A 15213-nucleotide genomic window follows, 5' to 3' on the forward strand; every position below is an offset into this window, starting at 1 on the left:
CCTAGATTAGTCCGTTTTTTAATCTAGACCTCTTAAACGTCTAAAAATGGTCTTTAGGGCACTCTGGTGGGTCCATGATTATATTATCTGTAATCTAATTCTCAAATCCCTGTACAATAGAGCCGAAATCGATCAGACATAATTCAACATTCCGAATAGCCAAGGAGAGATGACCCTTGAAAACGAAAACTTCTTTGAAGTGGAGACGAACCGCAACGAACCACAGCACAGGGCTCTGACACGAAATTGATACTTTTAATATATACTGTTGGTTAAAGTTTTCGTATCAGGTCCCTGTAAACCAGAGGGACGTATGATCTATACAAAATTAAGAAACTACTAAACAGACTTTACGTAAAAGAAAAACTCCTTCACTATAAGTATTTTTGTCAATGTCTGGAACAAGCTATCGGAGGAAGTAATAGACTGCAAATCTACAAACCAAAACTGAAAACTGTTTTCAAATATTGATCACAGGGGCCAAAAAGGAGGAAATCTTTATGGCAACTTTGTAATGATATTAAAATACACGGAAGCAGATAGTTACATATACAGGACTACCAAGTGTATAAAAAAAGACTAACTGGTATTGCTGGCATATCGTATCCGCTATGTTGGGAATGGAGGGACTGTATTTTATTCAAATGAATCTTCATCCTCGATACTCCAGCGATTCCGATCACATGCGATCTTTACACCCCTGGACCATCCTCGATATTCCAGGGGTTCCGATCACTTACGATCTCTACACCCCTGGACTATCTCATAGTAAAACTGGAGGCAACAGAATAGAACAGCGTAATTTAGTCCTGTAATGTACATCAAAAGAGCCGTATAAACGGTACACTGTGGTTGACTCTGTAGCTTTGATGTTAGGCGTCGCTCTCTCTCTGTAATCTTCAAATGAAATATTTGCTAGCCTGTGATTGGTCAAATGTTTTCCGCTGAGCTGCCTTCAATTTCACTATGAGATAGTCCAGGGGTTGTAGAGATCGTAAGTGATCGGAACCCCTGGAATATCGAGGATGCCCCTGGACTATCTCGTAGTAAAACTATGATGCAACCACAGGCGTCTGCATCTGGTTTTTGGAAAAATAAAATATACCTACCCCTACTATATGAAACATAATAGGGGTAGGTTATTATATTTTATCGAACTTGAAGCAGATCGCCTCTGCCTCTGATGCAACAGACAAAATGTAGTCATTTTATGTCACATCAAAAGAAGTCGGTAATTTACGGTTACACTGTGGGGTTGACTGGGTGGCTTTTAAGTAGGGTGTCGCTCTCTCTGTAGGCATAGTCTTCAAAGAAAAAGTTTTTGCTGGCTTGTGATTGGTTCAGATTTTGTTCCCCTTGAGCTGCCTTCAGTTTTACTATGTCCAGGGGTTTGTATAACAGTTAGATCATAAGTGATCGGAACCCCCTGTTTGTAGTATCGTGGAAGACGAATCTTTTGGTCTTCGTTGTTCAAATTCACTTGGGTCAAATGTCTCAAATAACTGCATTGTTGCTGTGAGAATTCTGTTCTCTTCGCCAGGAAGGTTAGTTTCTGGTCAAAATACCATCCATCGATATTCCAGGGGTTCCGATCACTTTACGATCTCTACACTCCCTGGACTGTAGTCTCATGTAAATATCTTGCGTGTAGCAAACAGAATAAGTAACAAGTTAATTTATATCATTTTCGTACGTGTACATCAAATGAACAGCGTTTGTATAGACGCGTTAACATCAATGGTTGATCTGTCTTGCGGCCTTGTCAGGAACTTATTGATGTTAAGTGGTAGTCTACCTCGCTCTTCTCCTTGATAGTTTACTTTCCATAAGGACTTAATCCATTTGTTTTCTCTTGGCCTCTTGTGTATTGGTCATAATGTTTTCAGCTGAGTCGTTGTGCTTCAATTTCACTATGATGTCAGAGATAGTCCAGCGTGCCGTTGCGTGTAGTATTCCGACTTACGTACGTGATCAGAAGTAACCCTGGAGTATCGCAAGCGTCATAACATCGTGGCAAATTATCGTGATAATTAAGAGATAGCTAACTGTCAGTAATTATTTCGAGTAATGGTTCAGACTGCCTTGAAGATACGTCGTTAGTGGGGTTAGTACTTCAGTGAGTTACATTTTTCCATGCCTTAGATTTACCATTTGCAGTAATTCCTGATCATACAGACATGCGTTTGTAAGGATCCTGTGCTACCCGGAAACATATAGTTCTTTGACCCATTTATATATTTCAATAAGGTACTAAACTCCATATAAAGTCTGTGATTTATCGCTTCCTGCCCCTCAACATTGGGTCAGGGTTGAGGGATTTCAGATTTATAGCAGGGTTTTTTAATTTATAGCTATACAGATACTCTTTGTGTACAATACCCTGTATTACCTACGGTTAATTAATTTATTAAAGTATACAAAACTCACATCCTCGATACTCCAGGGGTTACTTTCACTAACGTTACATCTACCCCTGGACTATGTCATTTAGTAAAACTGAAGGCAACATTATTCACAGGTAATGAGATCCTTTGATATATATACATCAAAAGAATCGAATAATGGTACACTGTGCATACGTTGGCTGTTTGGCTTTGAAGTTGTGTGTGTGTGTCTCACTCTATGTAAATCTTAAAAAGTCCTTGCAGGCCTTTGATGGATTCGGTTTTTTTTTCTCCTGAACTGCTCGACATATCCAAGGGTGAATATAACGTCAGTGATAGTAACCCCCTGAAGTATTTGAGAATGGATATAACATTTTCTTTAAATCTTCCAGAGATCAGATGATTACTATAGAACCCACGCTCCCTTTGACGATCTATATTTTCATGAAGTCATACCTGCCTAAGTGTCTCCACCTCTGTATAGAGACTGTTTGCTTGACAATTTTTTTTTGTGTAGGTACCACATGGACCTATTTCAAAACATAATTTGGACATGGACTGTGTATAAATACCGCTTAGATATTTAGGTCATTTTTCATTTTTCTCCCTTTAGTTTTTATCAACAGGTTTGACGTGTACATGTCCTCGTGTTTTCTAAGCGTCGTTATTGTTGGGAGTTCCATTGTTAATAGTAGTTGGCGAGTCATTGGCAAGGGACACACATTGCTTAAGCAAAATTACTAAAAGAATGCTTGTTCACATAGCACTGGGCTACTCAGATCCCTAAGTTGATGGTGACAGCACTACTTTCTCATCAGAGTTCTTTGTCTATGCATTATCTCCCCCTTCTGTTTGAAACTTAGGAATCAGATAGCCAGGATTTTTAGTGACTTTTTTCCCCTTCAAATTATTCTAGAGAGTGGTGGCGCCAGTTCTATACTGATCATTAGTCTCGACTCTGTTTGAACATTTAATCAGATGTGGTACATACAGGGACGTATTATGAGAATAGATAAGTCACCACTGCGTATTTAAGGTGGAAATCGCACAAGGCAGGAGCTTTTTGTGTTTGGGCACATACCACGACGTCTGGGCGACGACTGATTTTTCCTTTGATATCCGCCGGCCCAGCTGATTTTGAATGTCAGTTTGCGGAGCGGTACGTACGAGGGTTACCGTCTTACTTTCTGAAGCGGGCCGTCATTTTCATGAGCTGTTGTATAATTTTTTTAATGAAAATTTAAGACATATCCTCAAATTATTACGTTCTTAAAGCAAGTAATAAACGTGAAAAATTCTTGCTGAGAAATATGGTTTTGTATTAGCGGTTCACAGGCGTCTCGCGTGGTGTTTAGTAATGTAAAGAGACAGTCACGAATCCTTCTGTAGTTACAACACAATATTTTTTAAATTTAGTATATTCTGATACAACAAAACAAACGTTTTAAATTTGTACAAAGTTTATTGTCAACATTTTTATATTGACCAATTGATTTGACAAAGAGACAAAAACTATCTGTAGATAAATATGACAAATAACATCCCATAATAGATCCAAAAAGCCACAAAAACATGTTCATGTGGTAACCAAGTAAAACCAAAATTAACTCGCTGTAGTAAGGAGTTACCTGAAGCAACATCCAAATTGGTTCACCACTCCCTGGACTATGTCTTAGCAAAACTGTAGGCTCTGTGTGTAGTTACAAATGAAACAGGTAGTTTGTTCCATTGATGTACACCAAAATAATCTAATAACAGTACACTGTACAAGTTTCAAGATGGGTGTTAAACTCTTGTATCTCTGGTAATCAAAGAAAATCTTCAAAGTCCCTGTAGGCCTGTGGGCTTAGTCAGTTTATTTTCTCCCGAACTGCCTTCAGTTTTATTTAAACATAGTCCAAGGGTCTAGATATCAATGACAGTGAGAGTAACCCTGGAATATCGAGGATAAAGTATGGAGACAAAAACAGTATTGAAGTATCTTTTCTGATCCAACATATATCCCAGTTTGGTCCACATTGGCACACATACCATATGTACAAACACTTATAAATATATTACCAACACATAGCTTTAATTTAAAACAGATTTTAATTAATATCAACTCTCCTTGAGCACATAGACAAAAACTGCAGGTTGTTTTGTTTTTAGTATTGTCAGTGATGGAAACGCATGTAACTTACATTGTACATAAACTTACATAGTTACATTATCGTTTTAATAAAGTGGCAATGACTTGACATTGTACGACTTCATCACATAATATAGGGGACTTGAAGGATTGAAGTTGGTGTTTTAGAACCCGTTTGACCTTTACATGGCCAGTTAATTTTTTGACACAGAGATTACAGCATATAAATTAGGCCAAGCACCACCGTTTCAGGTCTTTGCTTTTATTTAGGCCAACAGTGATGTGAAAGGATCTTTGATCATTATAGTATCGACTTAGGTCATACAGTACATTGAGTCAGTCTGTTGGACTTCTCTGTATTGACATTGGTCATTAGGTCAGTATTACTAATGACTTAAATTTGCAAGGTGATAAAATATGACTTGAGTAGACATTCAACAAAATGAGTTGTTCAACCAGTTAATTTTTATTGTGGGGATCTAGTTTTAAGTAAAAACAAGAGGCCCATGGGCCTTAGCGGTCACCTGAATTCAGACACAGAGCTTGAAACAAAGACATGCATATATTACACTATTTATTATATATTGGCCCATCAGGCCCTTGAAGTCACGTCAGTGATTTTATAAATTTTTAATCTATGAAGATTATTTGGTTCCATCAAATCAAGTGAATTCAGGAGAAAGATTTTTGAATATGTTATCAACATTTTGATCCCCTTTTGGCCCCACCCCTCTCGCCCCTGGGGGTCGGCCAGGACCAATATGGATTATGATGTTAAATGCTATCTCAGGTTCTACCAGTTCCAGAATTTCAGAAGAAGATTTTTGAAGTTTTAAGACCTATTTGACCGGTTTTGGGGACCGCCCCTAAGGCCCTGGGGATCAGTCATGGAAAATTTGGTAATAAGATTCAATGGCCATCACATAGAGATAATTCTGACTACAATTGACGAACATTTCCTATTATAATGACTAAATAATGCTCAATAAATGTGTTTTCCATATAAATACTTATATGTAGTAAACTTAAACCCCTCCCTATGGGGGAAACCTTCTGAGACCCAAGGGTCATATAATTCACAATTTTCATAAAACACCTTAAGACCTGTCCATCTATGAAGAGTATTTGATTCTACCATTACCCCAGTATTTAAGAAGAAGATTTTTAAAGTTTTAGCCTATTTGCCCCTTTCGGCCCCCGCCCCTCTGCCCCGAGGGGGTTGACCAGGATATTAAAATGTTATCTCATGCTTATAATTCTAACAAGTTTGACTCAATTTCGTTATTAAAATTGAGCAAAAATTGCTCATAAATGTGTTTTCACTATTATAAAACTATAGTAAACTTGACCCCTTCCACCAGGGGGGACTAACGTGCAGTACCCCAGGGTCATATATTTCACCAATTTTGGTTTATATTTAAAGGGACCTCCAAGACCTTTTAATCTATGAAGCTGTATGTGAATTCTACCATTTCCAGAATTTCAGTATGAGAATTTTTTTTGAAGCTATAGCCTATTTGACCCCCTTTTGACCCCGCCGCCCCTAAGGTCCCTGGGGTTCTGTCTATGGAAAACTTGGTTAATAGGATTCATTTGGCAATCTCATTACTGATTTAATTCTGTAACAATATTTGGGGACTCATTTCCTAGTACAAAATGATCAAAATAATTACTCAAAAAATTGTGTTTTCCCTATATAAACTATAGTAAATCTTTAACCCCCTCCCCACGGGGGAAACCCGAGACCCCAGGGTCTTATAATTCACATTTTTTTGTAAATGACCTTCATGACCGTTCTATCTATGAAGAGTATTTAATTCCATTCACATCTGTGAGTGGAGAAGAAGATTTTTGAAATTATAGTCAATTTAACCTCTTTTGGCCCCTCCCATAGCTCCTGGGGGGTGGGGGACCGTATAATTCACAATTTTGATTGGCCTTATGCCTTAGAAGGTTTGTGCAAAATTTCATTGAAATTGCTTCAACAGTTTTTGAGAAGAAGTCGAAAATGTAAATTGTTTACGGACATACGACGCACGACGACGAGACGGACGACGCACGACGGACGACGGACGACGACGGACAAAAAGGCGCGAATAGGTCACTTGAGACCTTCGTCTCAGGTGACCTAAAAAATAACTATATATTTGAGAAAATAAATGACCTCTATTTGGTTTTTTTTACATCACAGTAACATTGCCTATGCAAAATGTACTTAAAACTCACTGGGCATAGAATGAAATCCTCTACTTAGCTTACTTCATTACTGCCGATATAATCAGCAACACTTGATATAGTGGGATGTGGTTTGTTAGGAATAGGGGATATACAAGACGGGGGCGGTTACACTCGGGTTTGAACATCGGAAATGAATACAGCAGGAGGAATTAATAAAGGAACTTGCTCATGAAATATTAAAGACAACATGGATATCATCAACATCTACCCTACTTAAATCATGCAGAAAGAGGAAAATGAAATAAACACTGGTAATTTAGTCAAGAGCTGAATGAATTTTGAAAATCTAGAAATTGGCTTGTATGTACATTGATTGATAAATTTTGACCTAGAATATCATTTACAATTCTAAAAAATAAAAGTACAATGTCTTGTCTAAATTGCTAAGTCATTCTCAAACAAATAATATGAAAAAAAACAAGCAAGACAGAAGAGTAGAAGTTTTTTACCAAATTGGATACCGAAAGAGCATTAAGGGGTGCTCTAAAAAAATTGGACATATGTTCTTAAAAAGTTCATTGACTATATTGTCGGGACCTATGTTCAACATTTTGTCACTTATTTGGCGTTTGGCACAAAGCACCTAAAATTTGACATCCACCAAAATATGTCTTACAATCTATTGTACATACAAAATATTATTAATTACTTATGTGAAACATGTACTTTCAGGTAACATTATGGAATACAAGTAATACCTAAAATATGTTATCTTTAAAAATATTACTGAACACAAGGGAAATTTAAATGATCACAAAATTTAATCCATACCTATAAAAAAACCAAAAAAAACGCCAAAATTTCGACAATGCAAAATATCTCAATTTACGGTTGTTTCCTCTTATGGGTATCTGAACCCAGGGAGGAACCTAATTTTGTTGTTTTAGCCATCTCAGACAGTCAAAAAAATGTACAAAAGTCCTCCACTGTTGTGGTTTACTATTCAATGAACATATAAACTACTAAAAAATCCCAAGGACGGACAGGAAAGAAGTTAATATCTAAAAGGATACTGGGCTATAAACAGACTTTTCACTCGTGAATTTTTGAGATGTATTTTTGCATCTGTTACTTACAAATTAAGTCACTTATTGAAAACAATGATCTTATCATATTCTATTTTGTGATACTATAATTCATACGTTTTTGTATACGAATGGTAATAGTACAAGCCTCTTGATTTGTTGTTGTATTATATTCATCAGTTTCAATATTTAACTTTTTTTCTCCTCTATGTTTCATTAATATCGTCTACACAACTACATATCAACCTATAATTTACGATATGGGGGTAGTTCTATATTTTTCATTATCAATTTGAATTCCATAAATTTGAAATTGAATAGATTTTCCATGTACTTAAATTTGTGCTCATATATATTCAGGTATTCTTTCATGATGTTCATTGTTCAGAAGATCGCTGTCTCAATAAAAAATTGAATTTCCCTTAAATTAAAAAGTGGTTTTTCTTAATGCTGTTAATCACATTTGCTTTGATAATTTTTTAGGTCTAATTTATATGATCAACTTCATTTGTCTCTATCATTTCAAACACCACTTCGATTTTTTTTAAAACAATAGTAGACACATCTGACGGCCCGCAGACTGTGTGGAAGATAAATGGATATTTACCGAATACATCTGAGAACGAAACGTGGTATATAGCTCATTATCTACGTAAATTTCAAAAAAGCAAAAAAAATTATAGTAAAGGATAATAATGCAGCATCTGCTGCATATTAACATTGCATTGCCTAGCCGTTATTAGCGTTCAGTTTTGCTGATTTCCCTTTTAATAATATAACCCCTGAAGAACCACATATGGAACCTTCCACATTTCAAAAAGTTGGAAGGGGGTAGGTTTAATAATGAATTTCTTGAGGGGGGTGAAGCGGAGACAAATGACAGACACCTGTGTCCACTTTGTCTATTATGACGTTGGTCTCCTTTACACATCAAATCAATCTTTAATTTAAGTCCAGGACTCGTTACAGTTTCCATGATTTACTAAGTGTGAACTCTCCAATCTTAGCTTCCCCATTATTTTTGATTTGCTTACCTGAAAATTCATGATTAATTGGATTCTAAATTTAGTTTTCAAGAATTTCAGTGGACAATGGCTATTGGGCATCTTGGCCCTTAGCCAACCCAATACAAACACATGATTTTTTATTTCTTATAACGGTCTTTCTGTGATTGGACTTAAGTTTTAACTTAAAAATCGATCTAACATTTTATAACGTACTTATGTGATTGGCTTACAAGTTAACCTAAAAATAATGATTCTAACATTTTTTATACCGCTCATTTGGTAGATTGGCTTAAGCCAACCTAAAATAGATCATATCAACTTTCTATAGGCGTATTCTGGAAATTGGCTTATATTATCTTCCTTGGGCCATGCATTCCTCTAACCACAGAGGTCTACATTTTGTATAAACGTTTCTATACAAATGTGGTTTAACAAAGCAGGTTCCTCACCTATCCTTCAATGTCCTAAAATCAAAACATTAAATATGGGCCTATTATTTTTTTTTTTATTCACAAGGACAAACATCTGGGTAATACTTTGTTTGTAACCTTTATTACAACATCTTTTATTCGTTATGTTGCCTTGTTATTATTTCTACTTTTTGTTTCGTAGTGTTTTCTCACAATTCACTACTTTGAGTTTGTCCAGTACGGCTGTAGTATTGGGGTTTCCTTTGAGCAGGTTTGGGGACTGAAGTTTCTGGTATGCGTAATGTTCTTTCTCGATCACAGAGGTCCAAAATAAAATTGCATGTTTATAAAAATTGAAAATTTCAGGATTAACAAGCACTTTGTTATCTATCGTGAACACCAAAATACACACTCATTAACATATCAGTCCTGCACATATTGTGGTCAATTTGACTCGTTTTTTATATCGACTTGAGCCAAGATCACATTACAGTCTGGAATAATTGCGGGGGGATAAAAAATAAGCAACTTGGGCCAACCTTATTGGATTGGCTTTTATACCTAGTGTTTGTGGATTTCAAAACTCTAAATATTTATGTACCATTTCTTTCTATCAAGATGAACGACAACCAATGGATGAGAGAGGAGAGAAAGAGTAGAAGAGTGAGTCTGCTATCAGGCAGGACATGCTCTATACAGAATGGAAGAAATAGAACGGTGCGACAAGTTCATCTTTATATAGTATTCACGGTCCAATGGATAGAGTATAGTCTCACTATCGAAAACTTTATATTTTGTTATTATTCAAAAGTTTTTATTTCAGTTCCTACTACTTTTAATGCCGATATGTATGTTCTCCACTGTTTTATATAGGGACAGTCTTTCTTATAGATTCTAATTGGTCTCCAGGCCTATGTATAAAAGACGTAATTTGTATTTACTATTTCCAGAACATACACTCTAATCTGGATCGACATTGAACAGGTACTCCACTTAATTTCTTATCCTTGAGATTTTTCCATGACGGATCGTCACATACACAAGCATAGCAAGGAACCAAGATTTGTGCAGGTTTATGAGGGATTGTCCGCTCCTGCCCAAAACAAAGAAATTTATTGAATATTGAAGTTTGTTTTCTTTTATCATTCAAAAAAATGATTTAACGTATTACGAGATATCACTAAGCCGCCCATGACCATTTTAGCGTCCTTCCCCCGATGGATGCATCAATTTTCAATTGTCACGGGTGCTAAAATAACACTCTTAAAACTATAAAAAACTGTATAGGTTGGCACTTTGTGTTCAGCAATAACTTACCTCTATAGTACGCATCTTTTTATTTTTTCCAATTTTCTCTAAATCGACACCTGCGGCGACATTATTCTAGGTTCGGAATACAGGTAATATGATATTTCCTTATTCAGAATAACTTCAAAAAAATAACTTCTTAATTGTTTCTGTAGGAACGCATGGCAAGAAGATACTGACAGAAAATCTAAATGAGAGGATGAGTGTCCTTTTCTGTAATGCTTTTCCAGGCTGTTAATTTTATGATGGATGATATTCCACCGTTTTTGTGGAGACATTGCTTATGATCTTGAAAAATTAAGATTTGTGACATGATAGAGAAATTTTCATATCTGACATATTATAACCCGTAATACAGCTGAGAAAAATTGCCTGGAAATATAATTTTCTTCTTTTATACTTTAAATGATGGAATATCTTTTTATCAGCATAAGTTAAGCGACATATACCGTATTCATTGTACCTGGTACAACTCCACTGACAAGATGTTAAACTAGTTTGATATTTTTTTGTACGTAGTGATTGTCTATATATTCCGTTCCTTTGCACTCATTCTACAGAGTTAGCTCCCTTGCAGGTAGTGTATTGATTGTTACATCATTATTTTGTGAGCAACAATTCACGTCATTTTTCTCTCGAAACGTATGGACGTTAGGCTTGCAAACACATGACCATCACAAATCATTACCTACCCGCCAGTGCAGGGATCAAACTGTGTAAAATGCAAATATTTATCTCGAGAATAGAATACCATTGTTTGCTTACACATGCTAATGATTGGCCTGTGCTCGCTCGCTCTGTTTTACCCTTCACTTTTAGGTTTCTAATCCATCTACAACCTGGTAAAACAACATACATTAGCTATCATTATCCTATAACAAACTTACAAACACCTTAAAGATAATAAACAAACATTTAATATAATGCCCTCAAACATAAGTTTCGATTACATGTTGCAGCTTTACATATGCTAATATAAAGTACCAGAACAATATGGAAACCTTTTTTAGATTTAGATATGTACACCTTTTTATTATACGGCCATCAGCATTTTATATCATTCTTTCTATTAACATATACCCGGTATGTATTTATCATTATATAGCTCGTTCTTTTTTTCTCAGAGAGTTTTATAAAAATATAAATATTGACTGCAAATTTTGGACAGAAGAATTTTTTGAGAGGGTAGTTATATTTCTGTTATAACTTGCATATCCATCTTCTATTATCACTGTGATATTTTGTTTTTTTTATTAGGCATCACATATTACATAATCTTACTGACAATTTTTCTTACCTTTAACTGATTGGCTTAGAGAGGTTAGAATATACTTAAGCTCCCTTCTATTTCAATACACTTAACAACATTCCTAGTACCACACTATTAAAATGTGTTTGTATCAACATTTGTATTTTTTTTGTTGAGTTTATATTTATCAGTGTTTTTTTCACCTGGGTATTTTGGGGCAAATTGCCACACTAGTGAAACAAATGGGATTTATTTTTGCGATTTATTAAGTAGGAAATGAAAAAAATTTAAACGGTTGTTTTATGGAAATTTTGGAAGAAAGGTAGAAATAGAAATAGGAAGTATGCCTTCTCTAAGAATACAAGTGTTAGAAGAATAGATACTTAAATACCACTGATTTGGGAAATTTAGAAGACACAGAATTGGGAAAGAAAAAAACAATAGCAAGAAACTAACTAATTGGGAATGGGGCCTTATTTCGGCCCCAATTTATATAGGCAGGTAAAAACAACTGTATATGTTTAAACATTGTCATTATATTTTTAGTTTATTATATAAAGTGTTTTTAATGAGGTATTTTGGGCAAATTGGCCAACCTGATGTGAAAAATTGCGGATTTTTTTTTGCGATAAAAATAGGAAATGAAAACATTTAAACGGGATGTTTATGGAAATTTTGGAAAAAGGTTAGAAATAGAAATGATTAATGCTTTCTCTCGGAATCAAGTGTAAGAATAGGATACTAAAAATACAACGGATTTGGGAAAATTTAGACCCACCAAACAGAATTGGGAAAAAAGGAAAAAAAAAAAAAAATAATCTATAATAATGCGAAAATATATAGCATGTAATACTAATCTGGGGAATGGGGGCCTCTTTATATTCGGCCCAACAATTTATAGGCCAGGAATAAAAAACCACTGTATTATGCTATTACATTGTATTATATTTTTAGTTTATTAAATGTACTTACATTGTATTATTATTTTTTACAGTTTCCTACATTGTGATTATATTTTTAGTTTATACATTGTATTACATTGTATTATGATTTTTACAGGTTTATACTCGTATCCATTGTATAATATTTTTACAGTTTATACATGATATTACATTGGTATTATTATTTTTTACAGTTTAATCCATGTGTAAATTCTAATCACTATATAATGATTTACTCTATTTGATGTTCTTCTGCAGGTTTTAAGCCCAAGGTAGTTAACTAACACTTGCTTATGTATATCACTAGGTTTTGTATTAGAGCGTTTTGGAAAGGGAAAATGAATTCTTTTCATGGTCAAAGTGTTTCAATAGTACTATTTTACGTTCTTAATATTTTTAATATTTCCAACAGATCCAAGCAGATAGTTTTTTATTAATCTATAATATTATTGTTGGACTATGGCATCATCATTTTTTTTAATTTAAGTTAAATTTCCTAGTTACATTTATGAGGACCTTACCCAATAGCAGAAAAGAATCATAACCCGTATATAACTATAACTTTTAATTCAAAATGTAAATTTTATCAGTGCTTAAACATTTATACCAGAAAAACTGTCTGTTCAATTTTTTTGATCTAAAATCTATTCTAAAGGAACTTGGTTTATGATTTTATACAATTGATCAGGAAATGTTTTCGCCTCTCTGACTTACTGTGGTCGCGTGCGTTTCCAGACAGTTATTGGTGAGTATTCTACTATTCCTGGTGTTTTATTGGGTTGCTCATTCACATTTTTACCAGTTGTGTGTCTCCATTCACATAGTTTCTGCAAACATCATGAAAATACACATGGTTTTGTTTAGCATAGAACATATGTATAGGGATATTCTTGTTTTTTCACATGTACTAGGTATGGAAAGAAAGCATCATATGTTACAGTCATTCCTGTACGATGTGGTAAACTACACTGCTTCCAAAGTAAATTACTGTAAGATATCTGTTTATTTAGCTTGCTTAAGGACATTACTGGTAATTTCTAAGTTAACCTGCTAAAGACCATTCCCTGTATAGATATGTTAATATCACTTAACCTGCTAAGACATTTCTCTTGTTAAGTTATGTAACACTAACCTGCACATAAGGACATTACTGGAAGAGTGCTTGTAAAAACTTACTGCTTCTGACACATTCATGTATGTATATTGTAAAACTTACCTGCTATAAGACATTCCTGTACGTTCTGTAACACTTACATGCTAAGACACTTCATGTAAAGTTATTGTATAACCTAACCTGCTATAGACATTCATGTAACGTACTGTATAATCTTTACTGCTATGACTTTACTGTTAGATATTGTTAAATTACCTGCTAAGACATTACTTAGTAAGTTATGAAACTTTCCTGATAAAGAAATTACATGCTATATGTTCTAGCTTAACTTTACCTGCTAAGACCATTCCTGTAATATCTGTAAACTTACTCTGCTAAGTACAATTCTGTTAAAATATGTTAATACTTACCTGCTCAAGGTCAATTACTCGTAAAAGCTGTTACTTACTGCAAGGAAATTCCTGTAATATCTGTAACTTACCTGACTAAGCACTTTACAGTTTAGATGTGTTATAATTAATCTGCTAAGACATTCCTGTAAGATCTGTTAATCTTTCCTGCTAAGACAATTTCAGTAAGATCTGTTAAATTACCATGATTTAGACCATTGAATGGTTTAGATCGGTAAACGTACCTTGTTTGACATGCCAGTAGATGTGTTATCTTACCTGCTAAGTCATTCATGTACCGATCTGTAAACTTTACATGCTTATGATACTGTTCAGTTTGTTCTGGTTAGAAACTTTCCTGCTATAGACTTTCCATGTTATGTTCTGTTTAAATTACCTGCTAGTCTTTTCAGTTTAGATCTGTATTACAACTTAACATGTCGACTATAAGACATTCCTGTTTAAATTATGTTATAGACTTACCTGCACAAAGGACTTTCCTGTAACGATATGGTAATACTATCTGACACTAAGACATTCATGTGTAAGTATCTGTATAAACTTACACTTGCATTAAGAACTTTACAGGTTAAGAAGTGTTATATTACCTTGCTTTACGATATTCTCCTGTAAAGATCTGTAAAAAACTTACCTGCTTAATGACAATTTTCTGTAAGATTCTGTAAAATCTTACCTGCTTAGACATTCCTGTAAGATCTGTCAAAACTTACATGCTATAGAAATTTCCTGTATGAATCACTGTTATATTATCGCTAAGACATTCCTGTACGTTCTGTAATTTTAGACTGACTCAGAAATTCAATGTAAGATCTGGTTAAACCTTTCCATGCTAAGGACATTTCTGTAAGATCTGTTACAATACTTACCTGCTTCGAATTCCGAGAAGATCGTAATTTTCCCTGCTTAAGACATCTCTTGTAAGATCTGTAATTTTAACCCTGTTAAAGACATTCGTAAGATCTGTAAACTTAACCTGCTAAGACCTTCCTGTAAGAT

This window comes from Argopecten irradians, chromosome 9 (genome assembly GCF_041381155.1).
Source record: "Argopecten irradians isolate NY chromosome 9, Ai_NY, whole genome shotgun sequence".
NCBI lineage: Eukaryota > Metazoa > Mollusca > Bivalvia > Pectinida > Pectinidae > Argopecten > Argopecten irradians.